Here is a 24,673-nt window from a genome sequence, read left to right as displayed (position 1 = left end):
TTTCTGTGGCTATCGTGCGTGGATTTGGATGTGCTTTATCAGCAAAAAGTGCGTGCGGATCTTAATCTGAAATTCCACCGTGTCCTTTTTGGGCAGTGTGAGCCATTTTGAGGAGGAGAGTGTTGTGGGATTCATTTCGAATCAGATGGAAACAGTTTTTATTGCGTCGATGCAATTTGTTCAGTTATTTTGAGATTATAGTTAGATTCAGATTACATCTTGGAAAAAATAGGTAGAACTAAACAATCCGAATGTTGAATCTTCCAAAGTTCAACTTTTTTTTAACTGTGAGTAAAAATTCATCAGAAAATTCTTGTATTGCATTTATTCAAAAAAAATTTGTCAATTATAACAGAACGTCACACATTATTCAAACACCTTTCATCCTCTGTTAACAGAATAAAATCCACACGGAGTCAAAGTTCCAAACCGTGTTCATCAACTTTTCCTGTCGGAATAATGGAATCCATGAATTCAATTAAACGCACACATAGCCTCGCGGCGCAAAACCCACCGAGCACCGATTCGTCATTTGGCCTTTCCTCGGGTAAAGACTGTACAGAGAGGGGGTTGGCGGGAAAACTTGACATTCTTCTAACTTTGCTCGCCGGGAAAACCCAACTTTGCCGTTTTACAGAGAATGTCAATCCAGCAAAAAAGAAAAAAAAAGGAAATAAGGAAGCAGCAACTTGTCTTCTTCTTTCTTTACTCTTTCTTTTTTTGTTCCAGTGAACTTTTCTTTCAACGTCAAATTGACAGGCACTGGTACCATTTTCCGGCCAACCCTCTACGATCCCTCCCTCCCAGGGCACGACACAACGCAAGCTAAAAAGGAAAACATCTTTTCAAATTGAGAAGTATAAACATTGGTTTCATCGCGCAAGCCATTCAGGCGGAAGCCAATACAGAGGACACACAGTGTGACACATCTACTTTTGAGGGGCAAAGGCAGTTTGGCTTGACGAAAGAAGGGAAACTCGAGCGTCAGTGTTTGGAAAGTGTGTTTTCCGATGAATTTCGAGACGGTAACCCCCCCACCCCTCTTTGCTCTTTCGTTATTGGATGGGGGATTTTCTGGGAAATTCTTGTTTGTTGGGGAGGAAAATAATTAGACGATAAGAAAAAACTTGGCAACGGAATGCTGGAAAAGGTATTGCCAGTGTCTGAAAGCAATTCTGACATTGTTGGTTGGAATCTCAGGAAAGAATCTTCTATATTGACAAAATAAAATCGAAGGCTTCCAGCAAGGCCTCAAACTGATAAATGATTATTACTTACTTTGATTTAAAGCTGGTAATTCAGTAATTCATTAATTAGAGTACATAAAGGTAATTAAAGGGTAATCAAACAATTATTGAGTAATAAAAGTTATTCAATATTTGCAATAATAATGTTAAACTTTTTTTTTCAATTTTCGTAAGCAACCAATTCGGTCTACTCTTCTTGATGTTGAGAGATAAATACAAAATATAAATAAACTGATTTTTTATTTAATATACTAGCATTAAAAAGCATTTAAAAAAATTCCAATCATTTATACGATTGCATTTACCAATAACCCATGTTGCTTAACAAAATAAAAAAGTTTAACTGATTAAAACTCCAAAAAGTCGTATTTTTTAAATGTTTATGTCGTTGAACGTTAAAAAAGAGGGAAAAATCGAAAAACGTCCGGATTTCCTAAAAATAGAAGAAAAATTAACTAAATTTCATATAATTATTTTTCGTGATGTTTTAATTTAATATATTTGGATTTAATTAAACAATTAAAATCGAAATGTTCTTCATTATATTTTTGTGAGAGAAGTTTCCATGCTTAAAGTGAAACTTATTGAAATTTTGCAACGATTAGAATACAATTTTAAAATCAAAACATACACTTTGAAAAAATTAAGCTTATTTTTTTAAATTACTCCTCAAATTTTGAAAAAATGTTTTATCGTTCAAGTTCACCGTTATATTTTTCTAATATTCAAAAGCTTTAATTAAAATTCGCTTGAAAATCGCATTTTTGACGCCTTTTTAACTTATTTTTCTTTAGTTTAATTTTTTTAAAGATTTATTTTACTTTGACGATACATTGTCAATACGTTTCTTTTGTAAGGTACACGGAAAAAATGATAAAATCGTAAAAAAAATAATAAAATAATATTAAGATGCAAAATCAAATTTGAATTTGAAAAGAACTTTTTTTTTATTTCGCCAATAATTGCAAAATAATTGTATTGGATTATTTTGCTATTAAGAAAAGTTTTTTCATAGAAATGTTCAAATCATGACAAAAAGTGTTTTTCTTCATTTTTTCCTTTCAAGTTTAAATCATGGGAAACATGAAATTTTTTCCTCATTTCTCAATTCACGATATATCGATCTTTAATTTATATACTTAAAACTTTTGTGAAACATTTTGCCGTTTTAATAATAATACATTTTGAAATTCACTAACATAATTTTGAAAACAAAATTTTATATATGGTTCCAGTTCTTCTTTTGATTATTACTGTGAATTAATTTTTTTTTCGGATGAGAAACTAAAAAAGCATTATAATATTTTATTTTAAGCCATTAAAAGAAATACTCTTATTTAATATTTTATTTATTTTGTTTTTTTTTTATGACAAAAAAATGTTATTTTTTTGAACGGCAAATATGCGTCCGATTTTCAATGAAATTATATTATTCCGATCATTAAAAATATATATTTTGAAAATTGTCTGATCAATCCTAACATTTGAAAAGGCCCAAAAACATTTATTGTAGACAAATAAATATGACCTTTTAGGAAAAAAATTCAGTCATGGTTGGTCATAACCCCTACAAGTTAGAAAAGGTACGTTATCACGAAAAAAAATAACTTTAACTTGAAAACGGTACACGCTGTCAAATTTTATGTTGATTACTTTTGATTGCAAATTAAATATTGAATATAAAGACATTTTTCAAAAATCATGATTTTTCGAAAAACTGCTAGCAATATCAAATAATTTTTTAACCAACTTGTGACATAGCTCAAAACATGATTTTTTTAATCTAAAATGCCGCAGCAAAAAAAAATCACAAAGTTCATATCCCCCCCCCCCTCAAACTGGTCCAAAAATCAGGGGTCCAAAAAATATTTATTCAAAAACCTTCAAAATTTCAATGAAAATTGAATTGTGATCAATCTATAATGGCTTTTTCTGGATTGATTTCATATTTAGCATGTTTGGGCCCGTTAAAACTTATTTTGAACTTTTATGAAATTACATTGCACAGCACCGAAATTTTTTTACTCGCAAAAATAAAATTTCGTCAATACTTAAAAATTTTGGTAATTAATGATTGCAAAACAACTGGACAGGTGTGCATTGCATTTTAAAACACTTTTTTATTCAAATTGGAGGCCGGTAATTTCATTTCTTTAAACTTTTTTTTAATTTTTTTTGCCCCTCCCCCCATCGACTTTGGACATAAACTTTAAAAAATATTTGCATCGGCCTAACACATCCAAAAATAAAAAAATTCAAGTTGTTTAGCGCATTTTTTTTGTGGAAAGTTCAAATAAACTTATGTTCATTGTGTAGCTATAGTTTTCTGCAAAACCTAAAAATTTCAGAAAAAAAAACGATCAGAAAATCTGTTATCAAGATACAGATTTTTGAACATTTTAAAAGTCTTTTTGTATGGATAGCCCTGTACTAATAAATTTTATGGAGACATATATGGAAGAACTAATGATGCCATTTAAAAACACAAAAATTAAATTTTCCAAAAATAACGAAAATCTGAAATTGCAGATCGAAATATCTCAGTTCATCAAACTTCTACAACGATTTATAATTTTATAATTTATTTGAACAAAACCTATGATTAACACACATTTTCAATAAATCTGTTATGAATTTAAAAGCTAAATTCGTTAACATTTTTATCAAACATCAAAAATTTATTGGTTTGAAACCCCCATCAAAAGAAATTACCTATTGAAACCTTTGACATGACATAAATTAAAGCATTACCTCACTTAATCCCCTAACAGCCGAATCCATCGTTTTAGCTAACTTTATTACCAATTACAAGCGACAAAGCTCATAATACTTTCGACATGTTGTGTCGACCAAAACATCAAACAGGCAATCAAACTTTCACTAACCAAACCACCCAACCCAACCCAACCCGAGTAGCACGTTCGCCAGTTTTGTGACACTTTTTTACGTTCCTTGTACTAATAATAGTCGTACTAAAACACGTAACTGGGTGACAGGAGGGGGCTCAAACCGGACTACCTGACTTTTTGGACCGTTCGGGGTTTATCCCGAACGTACATTTTTGGGAGAATTTTCTCGGGGGGCAGAAAATGACAAAATAATGGGAAAATAAATAAATGTTACCGAACAAATATAGGATCAGGGGCCGAACCGTGACGGCTGGTGACATAAATGTTTCCTATTTTGGTTCGGCCCCAACAAATGAGATCAATTAATCTCGATTCAGCTGAAGCTGGAACGATTTTTTTTGACCTGGAAAAAAATCAAAGAACGATTGATGCTCAATTTATGGCCAGGATATCAGTGCTTTGATTTGTCTGTAGAAGAATCCGCCAAAATTTGATTATCCCCTTCGAAAAAATAAGCATCTTTCGATTCCCTCCTCGTTAGCACATAATTAATGTTTTTCGTCCTCGCAAGGACGGTGGTAATTTACGACGTTCATAAAACCCGTAACGTGATTTTCACGCACACACACACACCACCCCCAAAACATAAACCAAACCACGTGTACAACACTATGACCACGTGCTTTCTTACCTCCCGAAAGAGTGGATTATTTTCCGCATAGTCTTATTACTTTTTCCTCATCCTTTTCGCGTGGTGATTACGTGACTGGAACTGATCATGACTTTGGTGAGGAGGCTTGAGCATTTTGCTCGGATCTACTCTGGGAGGCCTACCGATATCATTGGTGGGACTAAACAGGATAAATCACCCCGTTGGAGGGTGGACACCCCTTTGAAACCTGCACTGGCGATATATTCTGATTAGGCAGAGCGCTGGGTTGGGGTAGGATTCTGGCGAATAATGGTGAAACGGTGCACAGTGGGAAAAATCGAGGCAAAAACGGACTTAATTAATGCCGGTCAGTTAGAACTTTCAACCAAGACTTTTCTTATGTGAAAATTCCGAGGAATCAAGTGGTGATGATGAAAATTCGCGAAATTTTGCGTAAGACCCGTTCCAGGCCGATTTACCCTGTTTTTGCTATTTGTATTAGTTTTAAATATGTTGCTGATAAGTTAGATGGTTTGACCAAACTTTTTCTTCTCTCATCTCTTCTTCATCGAAATGAGTTTCAGGTACATTTTGCGGGTTCTTACAATTATTAATCGATTCCTCGGAATTTTTCACGTAAGAAAGAATTATGTCAAAGTATTGAACATTTTAGCAACATATTTAAAACTAATGAAAACAGCAAAAAATAAAGTAAATCGCAATTTTCCGCTGCTTCTCTTTATCACCAATCCATTCCTCAAAATTTTTCACTTAAGAAAAAGTTATATGAAAATGTTGAAAACTTCCGCAACATATTTAAAACTTATAAAAAAAAAGCAAAAAATAGGGTAGAATGACCTTCAACAGGCCTTACGCAAATTTCCGCGGATTTTCACCATCACCAATCGATTCCTCTGAATTTCTCACTTGGTTGAAAGTTCTTATTGACCGGCACCAATTAGGTTATTTTTGCGTCTATTTTTCCCACTGTGCGGTGTTGGAAAGAAACATCGATTGTTTTATGTTTGAAAGAAAATAATCTTGTTTTAATAATGGTCGATAAATTGATTCTACTTTTTAAATTTGGTCAAAATACTTTCATTTGAAGCTACTTTTCAACTTTAATCTTACAATCTAACAGTCTTCACAAATTTTTAGTTTAGTAAGCTCTATCAATCTGTAAAGATTTATTTATTTTAATGTCTGAAAAATTCTTAGTCATTTAAATTTAAAATAAAATTTAAATTTGATGATAAGAAGCTAGGTCTAGTAAAAAATGCGAGGGCGTGTGATTTTCAGAAATGGTACACAGATTTCCATGTCCATATCCCAGAATATTTGGTTTACAAACTAAAATGATAAAAAAAGTATTTTACACCAGATGCAAATAACAACATATTTGAGTATTCAAAAACCAAAATACTTTTTATAAAATGGAAAATTTTATTGTCAAAAGTATACCAATTATTGTTTAAGTTAATATGTTTTTCCTCAAATTTTAAGAATGTCTTTAAAAAATTGTGAACAAATGACAAAATTTTATGAAGTATTCGCTGTTTTTTGTTGTTGTTTTATTTTTCGATTTTGATACAACAAATTTAAAAGGGTTTTTATATGGTTATGCATCCTCTCTTAAATTTTCAATTTAACAATAATTTTTAAATTTGAACATTTTTGGGCCAGTCTCGCCGTTGCTCTTTGCGAGGCAAGGCCTGCTTCGATCATGTTTGGCCTGCGTCGTTGTTTCCACGGGATATTTATATTTATATTTTTCACAGCTTCCTTACATTAACTGCTAACATGTATCTATTCACTATATGATTTATTTATATTTTTCTAATCCTCTATCAGACTATTTTCCCATAAAATATACATTTAAATTGCATGAACTAACGATGCTTTAAAAAACAGCAATGGATCGATCTGGAGCATTTGTTTTAAAATTATTGCTATTTTTTACAGCTTCCTGGAGCATTTGTAATTTAAATATTTTTTTTGCATCTTCTTATTATTCCTCATCCTATACCTTTCCTGTAACATACCATCTCCTCATACCATATATCATCAAATTGTTTAAATTAATGAATCTTTCTAAAACAGCATGGGAACCATCTGGAGCATTTAGATTTTAATTTACTGCTATTTTTACAGCTTCCCGGAATCATCTTGATTATATTTATATTTATTTTATTTACTATATTTATTATATTTATTATTATTATCATTATTATTACAAAACTATATGCATATTAGATAATACACTACAGACTAACATTTACACTTACAAACATCAAAATCATGTAATACATTACGCATTTAACCATTTTCATCGGCCCGATGAAATTCCTCTAACCCCCATTCCAAACCTCCCAAAAATATTCCGTTCACTTTTAAAAGTCGCATGGGTTCCCTGCACTTTTGCCACTAGTGAACAACAGAAACATCCCCTCCCAAATCCCCACGGGACTGTATGGGCGTAGCCTTGGAGCACAGTGTGGAAATTTCCGTTCTTAGATATTTTTGGTTGTACCGGGCAGCAATCAAATTGTCTAAAAATATTGAATTGACCATTGTGGCACCCCCTACAGCGTGGTGCAGACCCGTAATGCTATGCTTTGCTATGCTATTTTTAAATTTGAACATTTTTGGCACTAACTCGAAGAATCATCAAAAAAATACAATTAAAAATAAAATTTAAACTACTCATTTTTTTATTCTAAAACAAATTGTACTTTTAAAGTCAATTTAAATTATAAATGTTTTTTTTAATTAAATTATTTTATTAGGTCCTTTTTGGAACTGGGACCTGGTTAGGACCGAGTCAGCTTTTGTAATTACATTTTACTTAAAGCTTAGAGTAATTACAGAGGATCTTGTGTGTAATTGTTAGTGGGAGTGAGAGGGGAGCCGATTACCCGCGGCTTACTCGGGGAAGAAATTATAAATGTTGTTATCAAAGATTTGTTAAAAACTGAAACTGATAGACAATTATATTCTCATGATTTATTTTTTTTACATTTAAATTTTTACAAGAGTTATTTGTGATACTTCGTGCTTCAAAACTATGAAAATTAAGTTTGTGATAACATTTTCAACATTTTCATTTAAAAAAAATAATTTTCTGTAACTAAGAAAATACTCTTAGAAATAGTTTTTTTTATCGAACAATTCGCGAAGTTTAACAATTTTATTAGAAATAATATTTGAACTGTATTTTTTTTTTGTATTTTGACGTGATAAGATTTTTTTCTTGTCAATGTGGAACAAAAACTTTATCTAAAAATTCCTGATTTTTTTCAAAAGTTGTAAAAGCTCTTGTAAAAAAAAGCAACTATAATCTATGAAAATCATGAAAATACAATCCAATAACGATATTTTTTATTTTATGCAAAGAGAAGATATCATCTTGTTCGAAAACTATTTAAGAAAGTTATTAGAAAACTATGCACTGAAATTGTAAAACCGAAAATTTACCGTTTTGTCCCTCGGCCCTGGTCATGGTCAAGGGGCAAAAAAAGGAAGAAAAAACTAAATTGCAAATTTCGATATTTATAATCAATTCTATGAAACGAAAAGTGCTCAGAAGTTAAAGTAAAAAAAGAAAAATGTTCAAAATATCACTAATTTTTTGCAAATATTGTTTTCTTCTATTCGAAATAAGATACAAAACAATGGTAAATGTATCTTAAATGGAAAAAAATCGAATAAAAAAGTTTTTTCACGATAATTGCAATTTTCAGTCATATTTTTTGCCACTTGTGTTAGATGATTTTATTTGTTTCATGTTTCTTTGCAAATGTTTTGTATTAAGAAAGTATTTTTCTCGGAACAACTTTGGTCATGTTTTTATCAAATATTCGCTATTTTCATGTCAAAATAAGTATGCCGTAATGTTGGTTTTGTCTCATATTATGTTTTGATGCCCCTTGTTTGGCATTTATGATAACAGGTTGAGTATATAAATAGAGTGAAATAAGCACATAAAAAAATGGTTACTTGAAAATTGGTTCTACATAGACAATAGATAATGAAGAGAGATTGTAAAATAGGCATGACAAATTAAGGCGTGAAATACGAAGATAAGCAAGAAAACATAAAACAAGTATAGTTTTAGAAAAAAAAAATCGCTCAATATGACCTCTTGAACACTAAAAATTGAAATTACTCGAAAAAAAGAGCAGGAGAGGGTAAATGTTGTTAAACTCCACCATCAATTGATAAATTGCTTAAAAAAACTCCATTTATAGTTGTCCCCACCGAAAAACTGCCCCAATTGACAACACACTTGAGCACAAGCACCCTTAATTATGCCGGTGTACACTTGTGTGTCCAACTTCAGCCCAATTATCCCCCAATTGCGGGATAATCACATTGCAAGCCAGTTCTTCATCATGCTGCAGTACCCGACAAATGGGTGGAAATGCCTATTTTGGCATCTGGCCAACCTCCCGGTTGGCTGCCCCGGAGGTGACCCGAAAATTTCACGCGTCGAAAGCGACAATCATCACTAACATAATAAAATAATTGTATGCTTCCCGGTTGGTCTACTCTGAGTCTTCTGGACGCTTCCGGATTGTCCTTAACTCTTTTTAGAGGTTATTTGGGGTGCATTGAGAATGTTTCAAGAAATATTTTTTCCCAATATGTTGATAACTCCAATATTTTTATAAGATTAGTTGGTAATTCAGTTAAAATTTTGCATAAGGCTACATTTCATTTAAGTGTTTCAGTCCCTAATCACCCCAACCTCCTCAAAATCAAAGCTCGCAGCATTGTGGAAGAAAAAGCTTCTTTCCTTACTCTCCGGAGTCAGTCAATTTTCCGCTTTTTGTGAATATCCCTGGTGTGTACTACTTAGTCCTTCCTCACCAGGACCGCCGGAATTTCCCCTAAGGATTCCGTCGTCTCCTCTCGCTCCCCATTAGAAGCCGTCCATCCAACCTCGGTCCTGTCAGTCTGTCCGTTCTTTCATCCGTCCGTTCGTCACCGCTGCATGGTCATAAATTTTCCCCGGCCCCGGCTCTAATCTCGCATAGTTACATTGTGTTGTTGGGAGGAGCTTTTCTTTTTTTTGCTCCTTCGAGTTTGTGTGTGTGTGTGTGTGATTATGTTTGTGCGTCAGGATGAGGAGGCGCACAAGAAGAGGATGCTCGTGCTTGTGCTTCATGCATGAGAGCGCTTTCACCGCAGGACAGCAGCCAGCAGTAGCAGGAGCTCTGGAAATAAAATAGCTGGAAGTTTATTTGATTTCTACGCTGCTTTTTCGAGAGGCTGGTAATGCGTAACGGAAAGGCTGCGTTGAAAGATTTCTGACTGATTAAAAATGTAAATTTTATGCTTAACTTTAAGTTGGTAAAGTAACATTCACAATAAACTCCAATAAACATTCATCAAATTCCTTATTTCAGATTTATTTCCACTATGAATTTCTCAATTTCTTCATAAATATCATAAATAAGTAGATTTGTTTAAAAAAATCTTATAGAACATTTAGAAGCACTGCAAGAGTAAATGAATGAAAAATTCACTCAAAACGGCAGAGAATCATTTTTTACTAACTGTTAAGAAAATTTTGTTTTCGAAGGAAAAATATTTAAAATAATAAGTTATATAATTAATAATGAATTTTGTAGCTTTATTATTTTTGTCCATATTTCATAGTGTTCCCTATGCATAAATGGCATGATCGAATAAAAGCATAGTATCTCAAACTAGGGTGACATTGATCGGTTTGAGATTTTTTCGCAAAATTAAGAGTTTAAATAAAAAACCCGATTTAATCCCACCAGGGGTGAGATAGAGCCTTTCTTACTAAAGAATATAACTTCTCTCAATTCACAACATCGACTTGATACAAAAAATCTTATGATGAAAGCAAGGGATTATTAATGATGTGTTTTCTAAAAGAAATTGAAAACGCAATTTTCACCTATCGAATATTTTTAATCGTACAAATTCTTAGCTTCCAATGCGCAAGTGACGACGCACACCGCGGTTTTGGTTTTCTAGTATTGGTACGAGCCCGAAAACCGAACAAAGCAGGAGCAAAGCAAAACCGAGTTAACCGCACAGTGGGAAGCTTGCCATTCAGCGTCTACGAAAGTGAGAGAGTCAAAATAGATATTTTTACAACCGCACCACTACACACTCAATCGCAATACCTTTGGTAGATAGCCATTGGCGTCGCGAGCATTGAAAACTTTGAAAACGATATAAAGCTTAGAAGCTTCGAAAGCTCCTATTGGAATCCAATGAACTCTGTTAAATAAAACGACACGACAAATGAAGCCTACTTAAAGGCGATTTTAGGAGCACACGGGAAACAAATTGATTGTACCCGGATGAATGTCCTATGTCAAAAAAGTTTTTGCATAAACATTGGACAGTTATGCAAAAACGGACAGAGCAAAAGAAACCGAAAAGCTACGATATCTTACATGTTGAAGGAAACATCGGTAGACAAGCTACTACGAACGAGTATAAGTCGAGCCGAAACATATGCGCCAGCATTCTCGCGCCAGTATTCGAAGCTCAACTTGACAACTTGTCGACTTGGCGACGAAGCGTCGAAAATCGATGCAGTGTGATTTTTTAGCGATTTTTCGGTTTAAAATTCATGCTGAATCGACATATTTACGAAGCTGGAAATGACGTCCTGGCTTAAAGTAAAACCTATACCTTTCTTTAGTAAGAAAGGCAAAAAGTAAATCGATCTAAAAATTGATCGGGATTGCCGATCGATGTCGAATTTGTTTCAGATGCTCACTCATGGTCTGTACTATGAATGTAGCAAGAAATTTCGAATAAAATCAGAAATGAAAAATGTTGGCGAAGGTCACCAGGTGGGCTTTTACCTTTTTTTAGGGATTTTGTTTCTTATGGTAGGTCAATCAAACGGCTTTAACTCCAGAACCATATTATGAATCTGGATGAAAATTTGGGAGGTTGTAGGGCTCGAAAAATGCAATTTTTGAGATAAATAAAAGGTATGAAAATGAAAAATTTTGACCATATTTTCATTTGAAAACTGTGTATTTTCTGGAAAAGTCTGGCCGCATCCGAAAACAGATGGATAATTCGAAATTTGCGCGGCAACTCGCCCAGGTTCAGCACACTAGCTTTCATCTGCATTTAGGAGAATCGAAATCGGATTTATGGGAGCTGAGAACGGCGCGACACAAAATTTTGCAAAATTTTACCACATACGAACATCACTCGACCTCCACGGAATTTATTTTCTCAAAATTCGAGGGTTCGAGATAGACGAGTTCTATCAAGGTGAATCGATAGAGCGTCGAAAATCGATGCAGTGTGATTTTTTAGCGATTTTTCGGTTTAAAATTCATGCTGAATCGACATATTTACGAAGCTGGAAATGACGTCCTGGCTTAAAGTAAAACCTATACCTTTCTTTAGTAAGAAAGGCAAAACGTACGGAATATTATGAAATCATAATGAGCGTGTTTGAGAAGTATTCATAGTAGGGTATATGACCCTATTTTGGACCTAGTACCTATTTTGGACCTATTTTTATTAATCTAGGTAGTTCAGGCTTTTAAAGTACGAATTCACTGAATCCAACCAACAGAAAGTGTAAGCAGGATCGTTTTGTAGCTTACCTCTTCCAAAAATGTTAACATTTTTATTATTTCCGCTTTTTCAGCCACTTTTTCCAATGCCATTCGTATTTCCTACCATTTTTTTAGCACATAGATTAGGTCCAAAAATTCCAGCCTCGTTGCTTATCAGATTTGGCTCGCGACACCTTGATGATTTTTTTCTGTTTTGCACTGACAACAAGCAATTTCGTCCGGTTTCCGAGCCATGTAACTGTTGTTTATTCAATTCTTTTATGTTTTTCATCACTAAACCATTGAGATAACTTCTATTATCAAAAAAAAACTCAATTCAAAATATTTTTTCAAATCAGTCGCGTTGGATCAGTTTTTGGACCTACTTTGCCGTCGGTTTAAGGCTATCACCAACACATGTATAACAAGGTGTTGCCAGTTTAGTTTATCAATTTATTTCGATATTTCATTGAAATTAATTGATAATTTTTTATTTAATATTTTGAATTGAATTTCTTTACTGTAATTATTTGAAAGATATCTAAATTTTAAAAAGCAAATGATCAACAGCAACAACGAAAATATGTTTTTTAAACGAAAAAATTGCAAATTGATGAAAGAGATTTAGATGATTGTTAGGACCGATTGCAAAGTATCACAAAATTTAAACTGATGTTGATTTCTTTTTGTCGTAACATCATTATCACCAATTCAGCTGCATATATTTTTAATTGTTGCTTCAAAAAATGCAAACTGGCTACCCTGTTGGAATTGAAGGGGAAACGATTGAAAAACCTAAAAGGTCTAGTTCATATAATCGTCAGCTGTCACCGTGACAGGAGCTGTCAACATTGCTTACGACTGGTTTTTGAAAAAGTCGTATGAATTAAATTTAAAAAAATCTTGAGTTAGTTTTGAAAAGATCCCAAGCGCTAGTTATAAACAAAACAATTTTCGATCAGTTCTCGATCAATTCACGAATTATAAATAAAAAATGCTTTGAATTGTCATCTGCACGTCTTTTAAATGCTCTTTACTGGAAAACAAACAAAATTTGGTTTGATTCGGAGAAAAAAAAATCAAATAAGTGTCGGAGATCGTGATGGCTGTTACGACGTATTGCAAACTAATCAGAAAAATATTCATATGGAAAAAAAATTACCGTGTCAATCATGTTAGAAACACAATTGAACCAGCTAGAAAAATAAAAATCATCGAAAAAAAATTGCAAAAGAGGTGCGATGTTAACTTAATGAATTTTATGATTTGAGACATATCTGATTACCGTCAGTGGGGGTGACTATGGGTCAAAAAACGATACACCTCTCGTAATTACTTAACAACAAAAACAATTTAAATAACATCGAAAATCTTCCAACGTAGATTTGTTCATAGATAGTTTTCTAACATTTTCCCAAAATATGGTGGATTTTGATGAACACTACCTTAAATGCCAATAGTTTGAAAATTGACCCAATCTCACCCCTCAGAGGGGTGACATTGGGTCAAATGAAACTAAAATGATGCTCAAATACAATGATATGGTAAAAACAAGTCATCCAACAGTGTTTCTTGTTCGAAGGAATCGTATTGACATGCTAAAATATTTGAAGTGGAGATTTTCAAACATTTGGGTAGTTTTTGAGCAATCTCAACAAAAATTTTAGAAAAATGATTTTTCAAGAGGTCATTTTTGGCCAAAAACGTAGCTCAACTTTAGACAGCTGTCAAAATAACAGGATTTGCTCTAGGAACGAGTTTTTTTTCAGCGAAGTCATCTTAAGATGTCCCCTACACAACCCTTTTAACAGAATTCAGTTTAATTGAGAAGAATCTGAGAAATTGTGAAATCCGTAAAAAATCACCTAAGTGATTTTAACCTAAGTGATGGTAAGTTCGAAGTAAATATAATGTTTGGTTCTACTTTATGGCTGGACGTCACTTCCATCTTCGTAAATACTACGATTCAGCATGAATTTTCATCGGAAAAAATCGTCAAAAATTCACACTGCATCGATTTTTGACGCTCTATCGATTCACCTTGACAGAATTTGTCTATCAGCAATCCTCGAATTTTGAGAAAATAAATTCTGTTTTTAAATCTTTTTTAAAAAAATCAGAAAAAGTGCATAGTCCTTGTGTAGAAAAGTACATGTTTTGAAAATAATTATCCTAAGACATACATTACCAGTTGGAAAATATTCGAAAATAAATTGAAATTCTATTAATGCTACCCCGGTTTACCAGTTTGTTGATCATTTACATAAGGTTAATTGATTATTGTTCTCGAAAAACAGGGTTTTTCCGGAATTCCGATTTCGAAAAAGAATTAAGTTTGTTCTGCGTATTTTTAGTTTAAGTGAAAGTGAAACTACAACATTAACTTTTGAATAAACATTCGACTAGCTTGCATGTTGATTTCAATAAAAGAAATACCTAAGTAAAGTTATAGAAAAAGTATTTTAAAAGAAATAACTCACTTTTAAGTGCAATGTTTTCTAAATTGTATGTAAAAGTTAAAAAAGGTTGTTAATGAAATCTGAATTCATGAAATTCTTATAGAACAAAATTTAGTAATGATGCTCAAATACAAAAAAATAAATAAATAAAAAAAAGTGATTGTTTAGAAATAACGTAAATAATGTTTAGTTTTTATCAAACACCACTTTACCAATTGTCTGTACGTGTTCTGATTAAGTCGTACATCCCTTCTAAATATGTTACAAAATATTTGAACGAAGCCCTGATAAATTGATTTCAAATGATATCTAAGTTAGTTTTAAACTTTTTAATTAACTTTGTTTGGAAAATTTGTTTATCTTTATTTTGGCTCTATTGTAAAATCCTACAGTTCCTTCCTTGACTTGACAAAAATTACACACTACAAGTTATCGTATCCAATAAAGCAACAAATTACAAAATTACAAATTGATTGTTGTATTTGGAATACTTTAGGATTTAATCATTCTTAGCAGTCATAATTATTTACACGTTTCCTGAAAAATATATAGACTAACATTTACACATTTCTTTTTGTTAAATAAATGTCTTTAAAACTGTTTCTAAAAATTGCTTAGCAATTTTGAATAATAGGAAAACTTTAAAGTTTAAAAAGACACAAATCATTCATTCAAGACAGCTTTATTAATAAAGTAAAGCAATAAAGTTTTCATATTTTTTAAGCTATGTTCGAGATTGAAATTATGTTGAAACTGTTTTGTAAATCTAGAATATTCGCGTGAAAATAATCTTCACTATATTTATCTCTTATTGAGTATTTAAATAAGACATAAACGTCACATTGGTGGTAAAATCCAGCAAAAAATACATTGTAATTGTGTCAGAATGAATTTTTAATTAAATCTTTCAATTCTGGAAATCAAGGATCACTAACAAAATAAATCGACATAAAGTCACAGTTAGATTTTTAATTTTTGACAGCGTTAGCTTTCCGTTACCAAAATTTTATTTATTTGCATGGTCTGAACTTGAGACGACTGTTGAACCCTAGGTATAAAATTGGACCATTTCCATGAAAGCCACTTTATAGTTCATTAGTGCGCCTTTCATGCTTATGATGAAGCATTATGATTTTTTGTGTGGCTTTCTAATGGTGATTTGCATGATTGTTAGGAATAAAAGAATTCAAATTTCAACTTACATTAACTCAATGTCAAGAATCTATCGATAACCTCATTAGAGATTGTCTACACTTCCAACAAGTTTAGTATTCAAGTGTTTACATTCTCTTCCCTTAAACCACCAGTAACAACAAAGCTTCTCTTATCCACCACCCACACAACAAATTACCCAACAATTACCTACCTCATTGTAACCATTAGAGAGTGCCTTCGGTGACTATCCACGTAATTCTATCCAATAATCCCTGGAAGCTCACAACAATCAACCACCCCCAATTCCGGGAGAATCTTCCTCACCAGGGCTGTTGACAACTTCAATAATCCACCAATTTCGCGACACCAAATTCTTTCAGCCTTGAAGGGGGGTGTTTTCGCGGGAGAAGAGGTAAAACTTTTTGATTTCACCGCACCCTTTCACATTCCATCACTGTTGAATTATTCATTTCGTGGAACCCCCCTTATTCTTCAAAGGGTTCCCCTCCAGATGTTTTGCACTTCTCAGGTACGATCCACCAACAGGGGATGGTTAGGGTGAGTTTTGTCACCCAGGTGTGCAGTAATAAACACTCTCGTTTCGCAAACCACACTGACGACTCGGATGACGAAGGGTGGAAAATTCAATTACACTGGGTTCGTTTTTCCTCCTGGTTAGTACACAGCGCACACAGTTGCCACCCACTTTTCATCACCCCCCCACAACTCGGCACTGACAGGCCACACAGATTCACACTTTGGTAGCAACTTTAATTAGCTTAACCGAGGTCCTGTTGATCCTGCTGAATCTCCAAAAAGTCGTCTTCCTCCCCCGCACACAAATCGCGCACACATTAAAATGACGTAATTCACCCGCGCGAGATTCTTCACACGGCGAGGGCTGACCTGGCCCGTGCCAGACAGCCAGGAAAAGTCACAGGCGAAACTTCAAACAATCCGGGAGTTTTTCGCTATTTTACTATTCCCGAGCCCCAAGCTCCAGCTTCACTGGCAGGTCCAGGAGAAGCCGCCGTCGTCGTCGTGGTGAGTCCTTTCGGTGGTATCATCTGTGAGCGCTCTCGCTCGCAATTTGCTAGGATGCTGCTGGGTAGCACACTCATACAGGGAAATTCAACACCACGTTGTGCACACTCACACTAGGACGGGGCGGAGAGTTGGACGGAACTGAGTGACTTGGAAGCGAGTTCTCTAGAAATAGGCATGTTTTGATGCAATATTCTTGTAACATTTTCAGACATTTGGTACAGATTCCTAATTTTAGGATTTTCGTTTATAATATTTTGACCGATTTATGAAATTAGCAAAAAATCAATTTGTTACCAATTTGAAAACACAATGCATTTTTTCTGCTATTTTATAAGATTTTTTTTAATTTAAGAAGAACTCCAAAATTTTTGAAAATATTATTCTTGGTAGATACAAGCAGAATAATGCTTGTTATGTTTCTGGGGTCAACTTAAATAATACCCATTTTTTCTTCAAAACAAGTGTGCAGTAGCGATGAGCCGCTCTTTTTGAAAAGTTTTTCAAATTATATAAAATTTATATGTCTCTCGGCACTGGCCAAGGAAAAGGGGAGAGGGGTAGGGGACCCATTTTTTGGATGAATACAAAACATATTTTCAAAATTGTAAAACAATCGAAAAACACGAAAGCTGATCTTAAAAACATGAAAAATCAACACAAGCATAGATTCTTAGGTAGACAATTAAACATTTTTCCCAAAATTCATTTTAAAAAGCCGCCAACAATTTGATAAAAATACCATTAAAATTGATTTTATTTGCATTAAACTTTTATGCATAATTTGAAAATAAGGTTGTTGCACATATTTTTTGAAGTTTATGTCCCTCGATCTGACCAAAGTCGAGGGAGGTGGGCAAACAAATACTAAAATTGAAATAACAAGCCGTGATTTCCACAGTTGAATGGAAAGAAAGGGTATTTAAATGTATTTTACAGCACATGTTTTGCAATCATTTATTTTCAAGGTTGTTATAAATCGACGAAAGAAATAATCGAGTAAAAGCATTATTTTTTATGCTGAGGTGTGAAAATATATTGAAACGAGACTAAGCTTGCTGAATATAAAATGTTTTCTATTCGTTTTCAGTTGATTGGACATTTATTTCCACCAAATTCAAAAGTTTTTTGGAAAATTTTTTTTTGCCCCCTGATTTTTTAGACCTGTTTTGAAAGGGAGGGCTTTGAAAAATAAAAAAATGTTATGTTCCAGATTATGTTTTGATGTTGTCACTTTTTTGTGAAATATATAAAAATGACCGGGACCGTGGTGTAGGGGTAAGCGTGATTGCCTCTCACCCAGTCGGCCTGGGTTCGATCCCAGAAGGTCCCGGTGGCAAATTTTGAGACGAGATTTGTCTGATCACGCCTTCCGTCGGATGGGGAAGTAAATGTTGGCCCCGGTCTAACCTAGAGGTTAGGTCGATAGCTCAGTCCAGGTGTAGGAGTCGTCTCCCTGGGTCCTGTCCCGGTGGAGCCGCTGGTAGGCAGTTGGACTCACAATCCAAAGGTCGTCAGTTCGAATCCCGGGGTGGATGGAAGCTTAGGTGTAAAAAGAGGTTTGCAATTGCCTCAACAATCAAGCCTTCGGACACCTAGTTTCGAGTAGGAATCCCGTAATCGGGAACGCCAAGGCAATGCTGTAGAGCGAATAATTTGATTTTTTTTTTTGATAAAAATGAAAAAAGACTGCAAAATTATGAAAAATTGGCTAGTTGGCAATAGATAGTGATTGGAATTTGCACAATGGCCTGAAAGTGCAACAACAAAAATTTGACAAAATGCCTGTCAAAATAATAAAAAAATAAAAAAAAAATAAGTTCAAGAGAAGTAAAGTTGTATAAAACAAAAAGCTGCTCCTGTGCAGGGATGCCAGATACACAGATTTGTCTGTGTTTCACAGACATTTGAGCTTGTGTCAGACATTTTTTGAGGTGCACAGACTTTTTGAAAACTTCATTAAATTAAAATTTTGTAAAAATATCAACCGAAACTTATTTTGTTAGTCTTCAAATGCTTAAAAACACAATTTTTAATGGATTTCTATGACTGTAAAATAATATATTTAAATTTTAGACAGTTGCACAGACATACACAGACTTTTTTACAGACATTTTAAAAAATCATGTGGCATCCCTGCTCCTGTGTTAGAGACCAATAAAAAAAGGCATTTAGTGAATGAAATTCGACGAAATTTGTGGAGATAGGACCGATTTCTAAATATGTCAGATTTTTTTTCTTATTCTCATAAATCATGTTCCAGAAAAAAACACTAACTTAATGAATATTGTAAATAATGATGGGATTTTTGTGAAGCCTTTTTGAACGGGTGATTTTGTGGAAAGTCTATTAAAGCATTTTTTTTTGGTTCTGAAATCTTAGCATTTTAACTTTGTTTCGCTTTTACGAAAATGCTGAAAATGAAACTTTAATTGGGTGCTCAAAGTTTTTGGAGACGGGGCCAAATTTAAAGCACAAATTTGCCTGAGGGCCACATTTACAAAATAAGTCATCAATCAATATTGTTGATTTATTTATGTTTAAGTATTTGAAAATAACATGATTTTAGTAGTATTTACTTGCGTTTTCAATACAATTTTAAACTTTTATTTTTAACATTTTTAAAATGGTGGCATGTAACCTGAATATTTTATGTAACGGAGTAATTAAATCTTCAAATTAAGTATTTCTCATTAACGTTGATAGTTAGCAAACATTTTAATGACAAAATATTTGAAAATGTTTCAAGTCCCTTAACAGTTCAAGTAAAATAATATTTTTCCCAAAAAATTAAAGTGTTATTTTAATAATAAAGCTGATTGCACTTAAATTTTCAATACTATTTTGAAGTTTTTTGAAAAAAAAAATTCCCCTGATTAATCGAGGTAATTTTCAATAAAATACATTTGCAACAACCCCCGCACCTTTGCAACATTCCTCCGATTTCAACATTTTGTCTGCCTGAATCAGATGGTAGTCAATCAAATAATTGCAACGACCAAACGCAAAAAGTTTTTTTCCGCAAAAAAATATTTCCTCTGAGACTTACTTTTTTTTAAAAACTGATGATTGCAAACCTACTGCAATGCTTTTTTGGTAATTTTGCATTGCAATGTTGAACTTCTGGTCTGTTATTTCAATTTCATATTTTTTATTGAACCTCATTTTTCAATCATAAATTTAAACAGTAAAAGGGTATTATTATTGTTTTTTGAAATAATATATTTGGTTGTATGAATGATATGGATAAAACTCTCTTCAAGTATTTTTCCAAGCTTTTCAAGAAGGTTTGGAGAGTTTTCCGCGTTCCATATTGCTATGACGTAGCTCTTGTAAAACTCTTGATTTTATTTTTGCTTGTTGGGTATAATAAACTATAAATTCATATTTAACAGCGAGTTTATCTACACGGGGAAAAAAGAATTCCCAAAATCGTGAACAAGCGTTCATGAAATTGGGAACCACGAACAAAGTGTTCAAACTCTTTTTTCTCCGTGTACAGTTCGTCACAGGTCATATCAAAGTGCCCTGATTTGGATGAAAATTGCAGCACCAATTAGCGTGAAAATACCCAAGGATTCCGAATATGTCAAAATTAGGCCCAAAGTTGAAAGTTGAAAAATCATAAAACTATGAGAAAAACTGCAATTTGCTTAAAAAAATAAAGCTCCGAAATTACCAAAATTCAAAAATAGGGGTGTTTTGGAGGATGTTTGGGGTCTTGAAAATATGAATTATTAATTCTAATTTGCAATAGATATAAAAAAAAAGTTGTCTTACCAAACCCAGATCTTTATGGCACATTTGAAAGTGTTCCAAAAGACCTTTCAAATGCATCCAAGAAAGTAGATATCATTAAGTTGTACGAAAATGCTAGCAATTTTAGAATTTGCAATATTTTTTTGACCGTTTTACCTCATTTTCCTTTGTCGTAGAGGACTCATACTTGGAATGAGCTTTTTTTATGTTTAGACAAACAAACGCAGAATATTTCATCCAAATCGGGACACTTCAATAAATCAGAAAAAATACAATCGTTTTCACAGAGAGTTATTTTCCTATACGGAATGTACCGGAATACACCGGAGAACGTAAACGGTGGAGAGCAGCCAACAGTACACACAGGGAAAATAGAGTGCCAATTTTCCATCCACTTATTATCAGCTTGTTTGCTTCCACGTTCCATCTACCAGAGGGGGAGGAGGGGACAATACATTCACAACTCACACACTCACATTTCACATTGAACAAATAAGAGGAAGAAAAATCCACAGATCTTCCCACAAAATTACGAGCGAAATCGCTGGAACCGATCCAAAAGTTGCAATTACCAACAAGTGCGAGAAGAGTTCACAGCTTCCCGGAAAGCACACAACTCACACACCCGGTCCCGGTCAAACTGGCCTGACCTGCGCTGGTTCCGGTCACACGGAGTACGTGTTTACGGTTCACGGTGACGTCACTCACTGGCCGTTCCTCAGTGACTGACTGACTGACTGGGGGAAACTGAGTCTGATGCTGAGAGATCTGGACATTACTCAACGACGCGCTCTCCAAGAACGAGCTAGACTCCACTAGTGACCGATTATATATGACGAAACGATTAAATTTTGCACAAAAAAATGAAGGGAAAAACGTTTAAGGGGAAGTCATAACTCCTCTCGGTAGTGTGAGGTGCCACATATGGTTAATATCTTCTCGGCACTAGTGGAGGGTTCTAACTAAAATATCCTGAGAGGATCCTTGCTTCCTTGCTGCGGCTGCACTGCTCTCCCTTAACCTAGGCGTTCCGACGATGTTTTTCCCGTTGAGCTCCCCCGAGTCGTTGGTTGGATGGTTGTATTGATGGATTTTTGTTTTTGTTGGTGTGTTGCTGCTTTGTTTTTTCCTGGGTGCTTTTTTTTTTCTTTGTTGATGTTGTTTTTTCTCTTCTTTTATATCTAACGTGCCCACCCGTTTTGTCTGGAAATGTTTGCGAATACTGGGCTGATAACAGGGTTGGATTGAGTTTGTTTTGTGAATTGACAAAATAATTAATTTTAAGCTTTTATATTTTATTGAAAATGCCTTTTCAAAAAAAAAAAAAAAAATGAAAATAATGATGAAAATATGATCGTGCTCAATTTGTTAATTGCTTTTAATATAATCTAAACTAATCAGACCCAAGCGCAGCCAATCTGTTAATTGCTTGTTAAAAAAGTTGAAAAATGAAAATATTATTATACCCCAAATTGTTTTTTTGTAAGTTTCAGAATTGTTAAACAAATGTTTTCAAATAAAACTTAAAATGTTAAATAAAACTTAAATCAGCACCATTGCAAGTTATTCAACAATAAATATAAAAAAAAAACAAAAAACAAAAAACAAAAAACAAAAAACAAAAAACAAAAAACAAAAAACAAAAAACAAAAAACAAAAAACAAAAAACAAAAAAAAAAAAACAAAAAACAAAAAACAAAAAACAAAAAACAAAAAACAAAAAACAAAAAACAAAAAACAAAAAACAAAAAACAAAAAACAAAAAACAAAAAACAAAAAACAAAAAACAAAAAACAAAAAACAAAAAACTAAAAACAAAAAACAAAAAACAAAAAACAAAAAACAAAAAACAAAAAACAAAAAACAAAAAACAAAAAACAAAAAACAAAAAACAAAAAACAAAAAACAAAAAACAAAAAACAAAAAACAAAAAACAAAAAACAAAAAACAAAAAACAAAAAACAAAAAACAAAAAACAAAAAACAAAAAACAAAAAACAAAAAACAAAAAACAAAAAACAAAAAACAAAAAACAAAAAACAAAAAACAAAAAACAAAAAACAAAAAACAAAAAACAAAAAACAAAAAACAAAAAACAAAAAACAAAAAACAAAAAACAAAAAACAAAAAACAAAAAACAAAAAACAAAAAAACAAAAAACAAAAAACAAAAAACAAAAAACAAAAAACAAAAAACAAAAAACAAAAAACAAAAAACAAAAAACAAAAAACAAAAAACAAAAAACAAAAAACAAAAAACAAAAAACAAAAAACAAAAAACAAAAAACAAAAAACAAAAAACAAAAAACAAAAAACAAAAAACAAAAAACAAAAAACAAAAAACAAAAAACAAAAAACAAAAAACAAAAAACAAAAAACAAAAAACAAAAAACAAAAAACAAAAAACAAAAAACAAAAAACAAAAAACAAAAAACAAAAAACAAAAAACAAAAAACAAAAAACAAAAAACAAAAAACAAAAAACAAAAAACAAAAAACAAAAAACAAAAAACAAAAAACAAAAAACAAAAAACAAAAAACAAAAAACAAAAAACAAAAAACAAAAAACAAAAAACAAAAAACAAAAAACAAAAAACAAAAAACAAAAAACAAAAAACAAAAAACAAAAAACAAAAAACAAAAAACAAAAAACAAAAAACAAAAAACAAAAAACAAAAAACAAAAAACAAAAAACAAAAAACAAAAAACAAAAAACAAAAAACAAAAAACAAAAAACAAAAAACAAAAAACAAAAAACAAAAAACAAAAAACAAAAAACAAAAAACAAAAAACAAAAAACAAAAAACAAAAAACAAAAAACAAAAAACAAAAAACAAAAAACAAAAAACAAAAAACAAAAAACAAAAAACAAAAAACAAAAAACAAAAAACAAAAAACAAAAAACAAAAAACAAAAAACAAAAAACAAAAAACAAAAAACAAAAAACAAAAAACAAAAAACAAAAAACAAAAAACAAAAAACAAAAAACAAAAAACAAAAAACAAAAAACAAAAAACAAAAAACAAAAAACAAAAAACAAAAAACAAAAAACAAAAAACAAAAAACAAAAAACAAAAAACAAAAAACAAAAAACAAAAAACAAAAAACAAAAAACAAAAAACAAAAAACAAAAAACAAAAAACAAAAAACAAAAAACAAAAAACAAAAAACAAAAAACAAAAAAACAAAAAACAAAAAACAAAAAACAAAAAACAAAAAACAAAAAACAAAAAACAAAAAACAAAAAACAAAAAACAAAAAACAAAAAACAAAAAACAAAAAACAAAAAACAAAAAACAAAAAACAAAAAAACAAAAAACAAAAAACAAAAAACAAAAAAAAAAAGGCAAAAAACAAAAAACAAAAAACAAAAAACAAAAAACAAAAAACAAAAAACAAAAACAAAAAACAAAAAACAAAAAACAAAAAACAAAAAACAAAAAACAAAAAACAAAAAACAAAAAACAAAAAACAAAAAACAAAAAACAAAAAACAAAAAACAAAAAACAAAAAACAAAAAACAAAAAACAAAAAACAAAAAACAAAAAACAAAAAACAAAAAACAAAAAACAAAAAACAAAAAACAAAAAACAAAAAACCAAAAACAAAAAACATCCTGCCGAAGCAAATGTTGATTAAGCTCTCCCCAAAAGTTTGTCAAATTTGATTGGATTACCGACCCAAAAACCGGCAATTAAGCCCAATTTGCATAAGAAATGTGTCTCACCGCTTTCTTCGGCACAAAAATTAACGCTTTCCAATCACGTCCCAAAGTCTCAATCAATCAGCCCCTCTTCGGAATCAAAACACCTCACCAAAAAGCCTGAATCCCTTTCTGCGCTCAGCTGTGACCAAAAACTGGTTTTCCCTCTTCACTCATTCGACACAAACACACTCACACTGACAACACTTCAACGCTCATCCTTCAAACCAAAAACAA

At 32.2% G+C, this 24,673-nt stretch overlaps 1 protein-coding gene across 8 annotated transcripts in view; it reads right to left on the bottom strand.

Moving 5' to 3' along the window:
* LOC120419474 (uncharacterized) overlaps positions 1-24,673 on the bottom strand; it is a 402,142-nt gene that overhangs the window by 197,684 nt on the left and 179,785 nt on the right. Inside the window, exon 1 of one of the 8 annotated variants that reach the window (XM_052708552.1) lies at positions 16,145-16,661. The exons of the other annotated variants lie outside the window; for them this stretch is intronic. The gene's annotated coding sequence lies outside the window, so the exon portion shown is untranslated. Of the gene's footprint in view, positions 1-16,144; positions 16,662-24,673 lie in introns of those variants that run through there. 8 annotated transcript variants of the gene reach the window in all.

Source organism: Culex pipiens, chromosome 2, assembly GCF_016801865.2.
Source record: "Culex pipiens pallens isolate TS chromosome 2, TS_CPP_V2, whole genome shotgun sequence".
NCBI lineage: Eukaryota > Metazoa > Arthropoda > Insecta > Diptera > Culicidae > Culex > Culex pipiens.
This window is presented reverse-complemented; position numbering and strand designations above follow the sequence as displayed.